Here is a 13,110-nt window from a genome sequence, read left to right as displayed (position 1 = left end):
ATCTGCTATCTTTCTAATGAAAAATACATTGTCTTTTTTAAGTTCCTCGTATTTCAGAAATAATATTTTGTGAGGCATCTCTAAACTTGCTTTCCAAAAACCTAGAATATGGTCCCAAAATGGTCCAAAAGTGTGGATTCCCTTACAAAACATATCAAAGCACTCCTCCAAATGACTTAGTTCAGTATTATCCCCAAAAAGTTTATGAATAAAGTGCCAATGAGAAACAAATAAATCCAATGGATTTCTACAAATGTATATAATCTTACAATTAGAAGACATAATGGAGGGTGGTAATGAAGGGTAAGGACTATGTGCACTCATAATTCTTGGCTTGGTTTCATCAGGTAATGATAATTCAAGTGCACGAACAAGATTGTGTGGACTAGTACTGAACGAAAGGAGATCATTATTATCATTATTACGTTTCACAATAGAAAAAATTAGAGATTTTAACCAAAGACTACCTGATTTTGGACAAGATGTTAACAAAATATCATCATCTCGTGCCACAAACTGAGTTTGGAGGGATAGTATTGTTAGACTTTTATTTGGGCTTACATTAAATTTTATTGGTTTTATTAAAACTTGGGTTGATTGGATAGTTCTTTGCTGTGTTAGCCCATGCTGTTGGTGATCAATTGTTAATGGGCTTAGCATCTGTGAGTAAAGTCTAGGTGAAGCAGAAGTGTGGGCTTTTCTAGTTGACTGAAGTCTTTGATGAGCAGGCCTAGCCTAACTAGGGTTTTGTAGCTAAGTCCCCTCCCTAACTCTATAAATACATATTGTCTCATCACAATTGTATACCTTTTGATAATCAGATAAAATAAACTGCTTCTGATTTAGAGATCTAGGGAGGAAGACTTAGTTGATAGTATTGCACTATCGAATTGGAGTAACTATTGTGGAACAATCAGAGATAATTGCTATGGATCAATCAGGTACACATACTCAATTATCATATACTACTATTGTGTTCTATGTTATATACAAATAGATCTTGGGTTAATTGTTAATTTATCTAACATGTGGTATCAGATTGCCTATTGTATATGATTTAGAACCTATAATTAGTATAATTAATTTGTATATGTTAATTATCCATAATTTCATATTAATTTCGTTATTATTTTATGTTGAATTTTTTGTTTTTAAATCTTAAAACTTTAGGGGTTTTGTTTATTATTAAATTCTCGTTCTATTGATATATTATATGCATGAAATCATTGTGTATATTAAGAGAATTTTAAATTTAAAGTTTTAGGGTTTATATGATTATAATATGAAATTATATTTTGTGTATTTTGATTTTATTGTTTTTGATCTAAAATTGATTATAGATAACTCATTATCAATTGTTTAAGAATGTTCCTACATAATTAATTTCGGATTTAAACTAAGATTAGCATTACAATTTTTATTTTTTTTTGTTGTGTTCTTCAATTTTCGGATTGGTATTGTCTTGAAATCTAGAGATTTAACCTTTAATACCCGAAATTAGTAGCGTAGATCAATTAGAAATTCAATCCCGATCGAAACCCATCCAAAATCCCCACTTTTCGACGAATTTTTGGCCGGAAAACGGGACAGACCCGACTGGGGCCGAACCGGGTCGTCTGACCCGCATCCAGAACCGGCTGGAGGAAGAAGACAACTCCCAGCCAGCGAAGCCCACTCGCGCAGGTGGCGCGTGGGGGCGCGTGGGGCTTCGTCAGCTGTCGGTTTTCGACGTTCTTTTTTCCAGCGTGCTTAAAATTCAATTTCTGATTTTTCTATGATTTTTAATTAATTTTTTGACTCCGTTTAATAATTATTATTATTTTAATGATAATTATGTAGTTAAAAAATTATTAAAAATATTTTTTGATAATTTTTCGAAATTTGTCAATCATAGAAAATTTTTTGAGTTTCTTCTCGTTCCATAAAACATAGTCACTCTCTTGTTTAATTTATCTTGACTATGTAATCTCCACCAATATTCTTTATTTCATTTTTTTTCCATTAATTGTTGTTCTAAAGTTATAAAACTTGATTATTTGATATAAAAATAATGTGTTATGGTGGACACTTTATTTTTTTTTATTATCAATATAATAAAAGCAATTATATATCTCTTTTGGAAATTTGGTTGAAAATTATTAATTTTCAATGATTGTTTTATCACCAAATTTCACATGTTGAAGAAAATATTATATTTTTGGTTGACTATATGTGTAATTACTTGCCCAAAGGTAGTATTTACATATATTAGTTCACATTCCATGAAGTGAGTTAATATTAAATGTATATATTTTAATTATTTGCCCAAAGGTAATAATTTAAATATATAAATTTATTATTATTTTTTGCTTGAATTAATACATATTTTTAAGAAATTTATTTGCCCAAAGGTAATAAAATTCTTAAATGATATGTATTTTTTCTTTGTTGTTAACTTCATGAAGGTAAATCATGTGTGTGTTATATTCTCACCCCAAAGGGGAGTTTATAATGACCAGTTGATTCTACAATATTTTCTAATACATTGCTCATATTGCTTATTCAAGTTTTAATTTTTTGAATTTTTCAGTCTCCTTTTCTGTGAACAACAATAATGCTTCCATCCATATTTTGAATGCTTCCAACTACAAGACATGGAAACGAGATGTGGAATTTACTTTAGGCATAATGGATATGGACTTGTGCCTACGAGAAGAAAAACATGCTGAACTTACTGACTCCAGTACAGCTGCCGAGAGAACTCATCATGCACAATGGGAAAAGTCAAGTCGTCTCAGTCTTCTTACTATGAAAAGATCCATTCCTGAACATCTATTGAGTGGTTTGCCAGACACTACAAATGCCAAAGAGTTTTTCAATGCTGTAGAAAAATTATACGACACTGGAGAAAACGGCCGAAAATTTGGACATCTTATGGATGAAATGACAACCATTAAGTATGATGAATTAAAAGGAGTGCGAGATTTTATTCTGAAATTGGTGAATGTTCAGTCCAAGTTGAAAGATCATAATATTCCTCTTCCTGACTCTTTCATTATTCATCGAGCTCTTCATGCTCTTCCTGCCTCTTTCAGCCTTATCAAGACAGCCTACAACACTTACAATCAAACATGGACTATCAGCGACCTAATTTCTCAGTGTGTAGCTGAAGAAAGCAAGCTTAAAAGGGAGAAGTATGAATCTGCTAACTATGTTTTTCACCTCAAGCCCAACAAAGGGAAAGGAAAATTCAAGAATAAAAATGATGGTGCTACTAAACAGAATGGTAATGGTAAGGAGCATAAGAATAAACAGAAGAATAACAATGGAAAGTCCAAATACTCTAATGTGAAGTGTTACTTTTGTGAAAAATTGGGGCATCGGAGAACGGACTGTCACAAATTTAAGACTTGGTTAGAAAAGAAGCAAGCACAATCAGGTAATCCATTGGCATGTGTTTGTTTTGAATCTAATCTAGTTGATGTTCCTATTGATTCTTGGTGGTTAGACAGTGGTGCTACTGTTCATGTTTCTGCTTCCTTACAGGGGCTAAGGGATCTCAGGAAGCCAAGTGAGAGGGAGTCCAAGCTTAAAGTGGGCAATGATGTTGGAGTTGACGTTATCTATGTTGGAACATTTATTCTTGAATTACAGTCTCGTGATAAGATTATTCTGAACAATACTTTTTATGTTCCTACTTTTAAAAGGAATTTAGTTTCGCTTCCGCTTTTGGTTAAACAAGGATATTCTTTTCATTTTGCAAATGATAATGTTGACATTATGCTTGACTCTCGAATTATTGGAAATTGCTTTTATTCTGATGGTCTTTACAAGTTGTCATTGGCTCCTTTAGATTCCTCTTTTAATGTTGTGAATTCTGTGGGTAAAAGACCTCATATTAAGGAAACATCCTTATTGTTATGGCACAAAAGATTGGGTCATATTTCCAGAGAAAGGGTTGATCGTTTAATTAAATCTGAAATACTTCCTCCTCTTGATGCTTCTGATTGGGATACTTGTGTTGATTGTACTCGTGGAAAATTGACTAAAGCAAGAAAGAAGACTGCAAACCGCAGTCAATCTTTATTGGACATTATCCACACGGACATCAGTGGTCCTTATTCCACCACGTTGTGCAGAAATAAGTATTTTATCACTTTTATTGATGATTTTTCTCGTTATGGATTCACCTATTTAATTAAAGAAAAATCTGACGCCCTTGATAAACTCAAAATTTTTCGAAATGAGGTTGAGAAACAATTAGGAAGAGTCATCAAAGTTGTTCATTCTGATCGTGGAGGAGAATATTATGGTCGTTATACAGAATCTGGACAACACATGGGGCTTTTTGCAGAGTACTTACAAGAAAATGGTATAGTTGCTCAATACACTATGCCTGGTTCACCTGAGCAAAATGGCGTTGCTGAAAGGAGAAATCGCACTCTCATGGATATGGTTAGAAGTATGATGAGTAGAACAAATCTTCCAGAGTTTTTATGGGGTGAAGCACTTATGACTGCAACTTATATTTTAAATCGTGTTCCCAGTAAATCTGTTCCCAAGACCCCTTTTGAGTTATGGACTGGGCGGAAGCCTAGTCTGAATCATTTTCGAGTATGGGGTTGTCCAGCTGAAGTAAAGATTTATGATCCTAATTTGAAAAAGTTAGATCCGAGAACAAATCGCTGTTATTTCATTGGTTATCCACTGCGCTCAAAAGGCTATCGCTTTTACTGTCCCACTCGTGGTACGCGAATTGTTGAATCTCAGACTGCTAAATTTCTGGAATTTGATGTTGCTGAAAAAATTCCTTCAACATCTCTTGAAATGGGGGAGTCCTCTAAAGGAATTTGTATTCCTATGTCATTTTCAAGAGATGATAACAGTAGTCTCCATCCTACTCCAGTTGGTAATGCTCCCAGTGTTGATGAATATATTGCTCCCGATATCGAAGATGATGAAGGTCCTATTATTGATGAAGGGCCTATTAATGATGAAGGTCCTATTAATGATGAAGCTCCTATTGTTAATGAGAATCCTGTCATTGAAGAAATTCCAGTTGTGGAAGATGTTATTCAAAACAATGATCAACAAAGAGAAGTTATTCCAGAAGTACCTCCTCTAAGAAGATCTCAGAGACAAAAGAAATCAACAAAGTGTCATGATAATTTTGTTTATCTTGGAGAAGGAGAATATGATATTGATCATTTTGTGGATCCTGTCACTTTTAGTGAAGCACTTAATAGTCCACAATCTTCAAAATGGTTAGCAGCTACGGATGATGAGATCGACTCCATGAAGAAAAATGGTGTATGGGAGCTAGTTTTATTACCTGATGGTTTTAAACCAATAGGTTGTAAGTGGATTTTAAAGGCTAAAAGGGATAAAAAGGGACAGATTGAAAGGTTTAAAGCGCGTTTAGTGGCTAAAGGCTTTACTCAAAGAGAAGGTATTGATTACACTGAAACTTTCTCACCTGTTTCCACTAAAGATTCATTCAGAATTATTATGGCCTTAGTTGCGCATTTTGATTTAGAGTTGCATCAAATGGATGTTAAAACTGCTTTTCTGAATGGAGAATTGAATGAGGAAGTCTATATGTCTCAACCTGAAGGCTACAAGGAGAATGGAAAAGAACACTTAGTTTGCAAGTTGAAACGATCCATTTATGGTCTCAAACAGGCATCTCGCCAGTGGTACTTGAAGTTTGACAAGGTTGTGACATCGTTTGGTTTCGTAGAGAACAAGTTTGATCAGTGTATTTATATGAAGATCAGTGGGAGTCGTTATATTTTTCTTGTTCTTTATGTAGATGACATTTTACTTGCCAGCAGGGATTTGTCACTACTAAATGAGACCAAAAATTTTCTGTCTTCCAATTTTGATATGAAAGATCTTGGAGAGGCATCCTATGTTTTGGGGATTGAGATCCATCGTGACAGGAATCGAAAAGTTCTTGGCTTATCTCAAGAAGCTTACATTAATCGTGTGCTCAAAAGGTTCAACATGGATTTATGTAAAGCCGGTTCGTTCCTATTACGAAAGGGGACAAGTTCACTAAGCAGCAATGTCCTAAGAACGACTTGGAAAGAGGAGCAATGAAGAACATCCCTTATGCAAGTGTAGTAGGGAGTTTGATGTATGCTCAGGTTTGCACTCGACCTGACATAGCTTTCGTAGTCAATGTTCTTGGGAGATATTTATCTGATCCTGGCCTTGATCATTGGGTTGCAGCCAAGAAAGTTTTGAGATATTTGCAAAGAACGAAGAGTTTTATGCTTGTGTATAAGCATGTTGACAATCTTCGAGTTGTTGGTTATTCAGATTCAGATTTTGGTGGTTGTGTAGATGATTTAAAGTCAACTTCTGGCTATATTTTCACCTTGGCGAGTGTGCCGCTATTTCTTGGAAGAGTGTCAAACAGACTTTGATCACGTCATCTACTATGTATGCTGAGTTTGTTGCATGTTATGGGGCATCTTTGCAAGCTTTGTGGCTGAAGAATTTTATTTCGGAGATACGAGTGGTTGATTATATTTCCACACCTATGCTAATCTATTGTGATAATGATGCTGCTGTTTTCTTTTCAAAGAATAACAAGATTAGTAGTGCTTCTAAACATATGGAAATAAAGTATCTCACTGTCAGAGATTTGGTCAAGAAAGGAGACATTGTTATTGAAAATTGCAAGACCGAGTCGATGTTAGCTGATCCTCTAACCAAAGGGTTAAGTGCCGTGCTGTTTAATAAACATGTTGTTAATATGGGCATATTAGAATCTTTTGATCTTTTGGGTTAGTGGGAGTTTTATTTTTTGTTTGTCTTTAGAAATTATTATTTATAATTTTCTGAATAAAGTTATGAACTACATTTTATGTTTCAATATTTTTTATTATTGAATGGATATGTTTTCAATTATGTTTTGTTATATTCTCGAGAATGATTGAATTGAAAGCATGTGGTTCATATTGTTGTGATCATTGTCTTTTAAATTTATTTGCTTATTGACAATGATATGTTGTTGGCTTAATTATTTAAGCAAGTTTAGTGACACTTACTTATTTATTAAGTAGTGTATGTTTAATTTCACTCTCTTATTTATTAAGCATCACGGTATCAGTGAAATTGAGGACTGATAAGGATATTATGTTATTTTAAATTGATCACATGTTGAACATAATTCCTTACCACACTACTAGACTTATTGACCATGTCGATTTAATACTTTGGTATTTGTGATTATGAATGTCTTTTGTTGAGCTAAAAACAATATGACTGTCATAGTTCATTATCAAAGGTTAAATTGGACCGGTATGTTGAGATGCTATCAGAGAACTATCATTTTTTAAAGTGGCCACAAATGTTTTCTTGTTGTTCAACCCATGAGTCGTTTTCAAATAAAATTATTTTGATATATAATCTATATGTATTAAAATCAATGTAGCCCAAGTGGGAGAATGTTAGACTTTTATTTGGGCTTACATTAAATTTTATTGGTTTTATTAAAACTTGGGTTGATTGGATAGTTTTTTGCTGTGTTAGCCCATGTTGTTGGTGATCAATTGTTAATGGGCTTAGCATTTGTGAGTAAAGTCTAGGTGAAGCAGAAGTGTGGGCTTTTCTAGTTGACTGAAGCCTTTGATGAGCAGGCCCAGCCCAACTAGGGTTTTGTAGCTAAGTCCCCTCCCTAACTCTATAAATACATATTGTCTCATCACAATTGTATACCTTTTGATAATCAGATAAAATAAACTGCTTCTGATTTAGAGATCTAGGGAGGAAGACTTAGTTGATAGTATTGCACTATCGAATTGGAGTAACTGTTGTGGAACAATCAGAGATAATTGCTATGGATCAATCAGGTACACATACTCAATTATCATATACTACTATTGTGTTCTATGTTATATACAAATAGATCTTGGGTTAATTGTTAATTTATCTAACAAGTATACCTTTCAAGAAAATATCTAAAATCCAAAATCCTTGATAAAAATAGTAACACTTACCAGATCCTGGATCCTTAAGCTTTTCAAGCTTGGCCAGAATTTCATCAATAGACTCTTCTCTCTCTCCTTCTTTGTTCTTAGTAACAATTGATATTTCCATTAGGAATAATGACACAATATGAAAGCTCAATTATATGTACAAAATTTAATGAATATAGTGATGAATGACTAATACTATACTCACATTTTCAGTTCTTTATATAACACTGAATCATTAATAATGATAATAAAAAAAATTATAAGAACTTTTTTTTTGGAGAATTGAATATTATATATCATCAAATTTAATTAATACAACACGTGAATAGGTGTTATAATAATTTGAATAATACCATTATTGTCTCTTTTTTATTATTATTTATTAACAATAAGACCATTATTGTTAAAGTGAAGTGTCATGATTTGGTAGTTAAGAAAATAATAATAAGATTTTTGTGTCGTGAATTTTTTACAATATTAAATTGTATACATTTTATTAATATTATACTTAGAAATATAATTTTTAGGGTAATGTGATCCTTCCATCGTATTCTATTCAATCAATATATATATATATATATACTAGATGAAAGTTACGTAGCGAGCCACGTAAATATTAGTTTTATTTAAGATGTTTTTGTTTAAGAATTCGGTAACTAATTGTAAATTATTTTTTAAACGATTTGTTTTATAAAAGTAAGGTTGTTAAGAATGCCATAATTGTGTATATAAACCTATGATATACATATTGTTATTAATAATAACCAGTAAATTTATCTCAATATATTCATACTCATATAATAATTATCCTTAATGTGATGAAATAATTTATGATAAGTCATATCAGCACATGACTTTAACATTTACTCTTGGTTTCGAGAAAATTAAAAGGATCAATATATGTATTTTGGAAAATTTAAAGAAAATATTATGTAATGAAATGAATGAAAAAATGTCATCTTAAAATAAGGAAAAAGAATTATTAGTTAAAGTTTCAATATAGAAAACCTTATGAAAAATAAAACTAAGCATAATGAAACGTTATCTTAATCTTCTATGGGCTCAGTAGTTTAGTTGAATACGATTTTAATTGAACTGCAATACATGATAATATATTTTCTGCAACATCTCCGAACATCACAGCATCTAGTTTTTAAGTACCATTGTCGAGTTGAACATATGTCTTTGCACTAATGATCCATACAGAATATGTAAACGTTGGTATGAATGTAACTTAAGTTCAAATGTCAATTTAAATATAATGCTTTTACCGTGGTGTAAGAAGACATCTTTTTCCGCAATTTCGATTCTCACATTCATTTTCTTCATTGTCATTGTAGAATATAATTTTCGTATTACATGAATCATAACATGTTATAGAAAGCCTGATTGAGATTTTTTAATATCATTTTAAAATATGAGTTACGTATGTTAAAAAATTCAATATTATATCATAAAAGAAATTATCGATATTTATTTAAGTTTATATACCTGATCAATGTTATGAGTTATGTATGTTAAAAATTTAATATTATATAACTTTTTTATTATATAAATACTGATCCAATGGAGCCTTGTATGTATAGAATGTGGAAGCAATACACAAAGTGATTTAGAAAGAAGAAAATAAATGATCATTTCATCTTGTTCCCAGAGGACTGCGTGTTAGATTCACGCCTAGAAGAATAGTATTAGTTAGAAGAGATGCCATGGCCAATTTCTGTGGAGATTGAGCTCAAAAAAAGGTGGTTGTGTTGGCTACGGAATCTCATGATTTTCGGTAGCGAGATCCACAATAAATGCATGGTCGTAGCTCAACAGAGGCTTGTACACTAATTAGCCCAATTTGGAGCAACCAAGATGCTCCTCGGCTTGAAAATTACCTCCTAGGCTTGGATCAACTAATTCACCAAGTGTACTGCTTCCATAATGGCTCCAAACCTTTACATAATGGTCTTTATCACATTATTTATGACCGTCTTTAACCTATGTTTGAAACAAAGAGCTTACCATCTGCACAACAGGGGTTTGGACTTTTATTGGAAGAATTGTTCTTTCTTCCACATACTACTTAAAAGACAAGAATTCTAAAACTATAAACACTTGCCTTCTCGGACCACTTGCCACTAAAAATTTACTCAAGAGCCAAATAATAATCACTAAGAAAGTCAATTGAAATTTGTATCAGATATGGGATTCCAAAAAGGCAGTAATCAAAATCATGACCAAATTCAAGTGGGTTATTTCAAACTTACAGTGTCCCAAAAATAGCAGTGATGATGTCAGTTTAATCTTTTGAAGGTCCTCATTCTTTGCATATTCTTCGTTTTATCATCTCTTTAACTTCTACAATGAAATTAAAACCTTAAATTTTCAAACAATAAAAAATAAAAGTAAAAGTAATAATAGATTAATTGAATTTCTCAGCAAAAAAATAATAGATGAATTAAATCAAATGTACTTTCACATTCTTAATCAAAGAATACAGAGTAGTACACAGAGATGGAGATCTAAACTAACAAAATTTCACCCAGTATCAAAAATAAAGATGAAAATTAAGAACCAAAAACAGTTCAAATGTATGTATTTTAAATTCTTTTTATAAAACTTGGTATAATCGTTGAGATGCTTATAAGAAAAATAAGATTATACTTTTTCATCAATAAGAAAGCTCTTGGACCCATTTCCGCAACAAGTGGGAGTGATTATCAAGCATTAATTCAATAAAGATATTAAAAACTATATCTAAGATATAATGGAATCTCAACCAGTGGCTATCTACAGAGTGACAATTGATAATAACTCAAAAACAATCAGTAAGTAGTCACTCCCTAATTCACAGTTAAGAAATGATACAATTTGTAAGTGATGTTATGTTTAGTTCAAAGTCAATACAAATTAAGAAACACATAAAAACAACCATTTGAGTGAATCGTCAACTAAATTAAGAGAAGTTAAGAAATTAGATTAAGGAAATAAGCCTTTTCACTAACAAACTCAAATCGAGCATTAAGTTGAGATTTTTAGAACAAAAAAGAAAAAAAGCAATATAATACCTATAAATACTAAATAACAAAGTGAAAGTTAAGATATTACCAGAAGGCATCTTACCCATTGAATGGGCCAACACCATCCCTTTTCCTCTACTACATTTCACTCTACCTTTCTTTTTCAACCTCAGTTGAAAGAGTCGATTGAATTGCTCAACATTTTTTATTGTTTAGATTGAACTTAGATAAAATTAGCAGTAGTAAAAATTTATATATTCATATTGATTGACTATTTATATTATACTAATGGAAATCATATACCACCTACAATATATATAACTATTTTTTGCTCAAACAAAAAATTAATAAACCTAAGTACCTAAGCAACACATTGATAATCAGAGAGGTAGTTTCGTACTAAAACAAAATGTATATTATTTATGTATGTGTATTCATTTTCAATAACCATGGAAGTTTGTCCTCGTGGCCACATAGTGATGCAAGTAAGTGACCAAGTCCAACCACATGACAAATTTGTATTTGAAAGGTATCAGAATTGAAAAACAAGAGAAATTTTCTTCCAAAGTAAAAGCAACTGTATTAACCATAAAGAAAAGAAAAAGCAGCCGGTAGAGAACAACATTTAGCTTAATGATTTGAACAGGACCCATTACAAAGGAAAGCACACCGAGCAGAGCAACCATGGTTGTCCAAGTTGCAATATCTTTTCTTTCACTTGCAACAAGCAATTAGTCACTGTTTGAATCAAAATAAGAACACTCTTTCTAGGACTTTGACTCCACTATAAATGATACCAAAGCCACAAGATAAGAAGCTAGTAAAGTAACAAACAAATGGAATGAGAGAGAAAAAGCTAGAACTGAGATCACTTACCAGATAAAAAGGGTAAGCAAACAGTGAAACGATAGAGTTGTTGCATGACATAAATACAAACAAAAACACATATATTGTATGGATGCCAAGATTCATTGTTTTCTAAATTATAAACTCTAAAATTATGTCAAAACATGTTAATTTAAAATGCATAATGTGTAGAGAAAGATAGTTACTTGGAGGCAGAGGCAAGCCAGTTTCTTCTTATGTGCTTAAGATAGTTAAGAATCGCATTATGAGTGAAATCTAAAGGTGCCATTGCCCAAGATGGAAGCTCTCAAAACCTCATTATCTACCTAATGGAATTTTAAATAAAACCCATTTATCTAAATTCTTCATATACAATTATATATGATATATATTATCCTGCCTGTTTATAGAAGCTTCAGAGAACCATCCTTCTGCAACATTGAGTTTATAAGGGACATATATCATTGAAGAGAAAAAGAAATAGCAAAAAAAAGAAGAAAAATGCATCGTTTCTGATAGATAAAAATTAACATTTTTTTACCATTATTCTCACTAACTAAATAGAAAATAATCAAGAGACTATCAACTCACCCAAATAATCAACTGGGATTCTTCCATTTAACAACCGGTCGGTGGGCGCCGGTTGTCGAAATCTCAGCCATAGGCAAGGTGATCGACTCGCGAAACCCTTCCAAGAAAGTTATTGGTGCCGAAATCAATAAAGTTGCCGCCTATGGAGCAGGACGATAAAATAGTGGGTTGATAGTGCCAGTAGTGAGAAAAAGATGCATAAAAATAGAAGAAAAAGGTAAAATTCTGAGTTTAATCGATCGCCAAATTCTGAGTTTAACTCGATTGGAATTGAGAGTAAAATTCTAATTGGGACCAATTGAAAATAGCGTGAAAGAGAAGAATGGTTAACGGAATGGTTAGCCTTCCGTCTAAAAAGAGGAAAGTAAAAAAAAATAGTTAAACCAACAAATTTTAATATAAATAAAAAGTAAGTGACCCATAAATTTCTCAAAAAACCAACAATTCTGTTATATAGGCACACTTTATATAGAATAGATATACTAGCAAAAAGCTACGTGCGAGTCACGTATATTAAATTTTATGCTAATTTTTTTCTATGTTATTTGAAAGTTATACAATTAAAAATTAAAGAAAAAATATTATTAATTATTAGGTGAGATTATTAATATGTGTATAGCAAAAAATCACAAATTAATTAATCTTATAATCTTAACTTTAATCAAATAGGGTTCTAGATATATGAACAATAATTAATC

General features: G+C 31.9%; 1 long non-coding RNA gene across 1 annotated transcript; it reads right to left on the bottom strand.

Moving 5' to 3' along the window:
• Window positions 1-9,762: 9,762 nt before the first annotated feature.
• LOC133032364 (uncharacterized) lies at window positions 9,763-12,888 on the bottom strand. The gene is made up of 3 exons (XR_009685050.1): window positions 12,413-12,888; window positions 12,028-12,252; window positions 9,763-10,313 (listed from the first exon to the last, which is right to left on the bottom strand). It is a non-coding gene; the product is annotated as an uncharacterized LOC133032364 (long non-coding RNA).
• Window positions 12,889-13,110: the final 222 nt, after the last annotated feature.

Source organism: Cannabis sativa, chromosome X, assembly GCF_029168945.1.
Source record: "Cannabis sativa cultivar Pink pepper isolate KNU-18-1 chromosome X, ASM2916894v1, whole genome shotgun sequence".
Lineage (NCBI taxonomy): Eukaryota > Viridiplantae > Streptophyta > Magnoliopsida > Rosales > Cannabaceae > Cannabis > Cannabis sativa.
Note: the sequence above shows the minus strand (reverse complement) of the source record. Positions and strands in the feature narration are given on the sequence as shown.